The sequence below is a fragment of the Lissotriton vulgaris genome, chromosome 8, assembly GCF_964263255.1.
Source record: "Lissotriton vulgaris chromosome 8, aLisVul1.2, whole genome shotgun sequence".
Lineage (NCBI taxonomy): Eukaryota > Metazoa > Chordata > Amphibia > Caudata > Salamandridae > Lissotriton > Lissotriton vulgaris.
In genome coordinates, this window is record NC_141696.1 from 1,571,617,312 (window position 1) to 1,571,619,056 (window position 1,745).

Below are 1,745 nucleotides of genomic sequence, written 5' to 3' on the forward strand. Positions count from 1 at the left end.
CTCCCACCACCTTGTGGACTGCTCGAAAGCAGCCACCAACCAGCGGCCCCCAATCCCGCATTGGATAACATTGGGCCTCAACACTCTGCACCCGCCTGCCCTGGTGCTGCTGAGGGTGTAACAAGAGTGCATCCTTGACCCTGGGGGACCCCTGAGCCTAACCCCAGAAATCCAACTCCCGCAATAAAGTACTTACCTGTTAACCAATAACACTATTTCCTCCCATAGGATAACATTGACTGTTTTCTATGGAAAAGTTTTTAAGTGTGGAGTTGCAAAATCTATAAAAGTCGCTAAAACTGTAACCAAATAACCAAAACGCTTTCACTCACTTGTTTACAGGAAATGTCCCACTGCAGTTTCCAGGGATACTACACTTTTTTAAGAAAAGTAATCTCTAAAGTAGTCTACATGACATCCTATTGAAAAGTCAAAACAAAGTATATGTACAGAATTTCAAAGCATTGCATTACTAACACTTCTACTGTAATCAAACCTAAGTATATATACAACTGCAATGTAACTGTATTATTACTGCAAAGTATAAATCACTTACCTGTGCCAGGCTTGCCTGCTTGTTTCTAGGAAATAGAATAACTAAACACATTTTTTATACAAACAAAATTGGTCTGAGTTCAGTCTTTGAGTGTGTGACAAACCTTTGCTGATTGAGTGTGTACAACAAATGCTTAACACTACCCTCTGATAAAGCCTTATTGCTTGCCCACACTACCACAAATAGAGAGAGGGGTGCTATCCACTTTCACCTCTGCCTACCTTTGGGGTTCCACTGAACTCTGTGCACACTATACCTCACTTTGGTATAGTACATACAGAGCCAGCTTCCTACATTGGTGGATCAGCGGTGGGATATGCAACTTTGCATTTGTTGGACTAGATTGGTTACCACCTGATCATACGACTGAACTCTTAAATTCTCTTTAGAATTCAGATTTTTGAATTGACACATTTTTCCAAATTGCTGAAAGTCTTGCTAGGGCCTTGGTTAAGTCCCTTTAGAATTTTAGAAAAATAAAAAGTCAGTTTAGCTATGTCTAAGAGGGGTTAGAGTTTTTAACAATGTTAGTTAACAAGAACCCAGGTATTAGTGAAGATAACCACAATAGCTTAGAGGACCAGGTTGAGGAGCTCGACCTCACCCCTTACCTCCACTTATCTTTCAAGGAGGTAAGTTCCCTATGTAAAATTAAAAACATAACCATGGGGTCCCATCCCACCAAACAAAAACTCCAGGAGCTGTTGGCTGGGTATGCTAAGAACCATCCCTCTGATAATGGTGAAAACCTCTCAAATTGTGGAGGAAAATGGAGGGGATGAGGAGATTGACCAACTCCCACTTATTATAAAGAGAAGGGCCCCAGTGACCCTGAATCCAAGAATAAACCTCTGTGGACCAGGTGCTACTGAGGACATTGAGGCCAGCCTGAAACAGGTAGTGGTCTCTCAAATAGAATTAAAAACCCATGCAGCAATGCTGGATATCCCTGAATTGCTGTGTGTGAAAACCAGAGCACAGAGCCGAAAGCCGGGTCTAAAAGAAGTGTTGGAGCCTGAAAGTATGGCCCAACCTTCCAAGGGAAAAGGTGAGAAGACTGGGGAACCAGCTTCTGTACAGCAAGAGGATCAGGACTCCTCTCCTCAGTGAGAGTACTTGGACACCCCGAGGGAACTGAGCCCACGGAGCTTAACGCTTACCACGCTGAACTCTTAGGCCCAGGGGGACC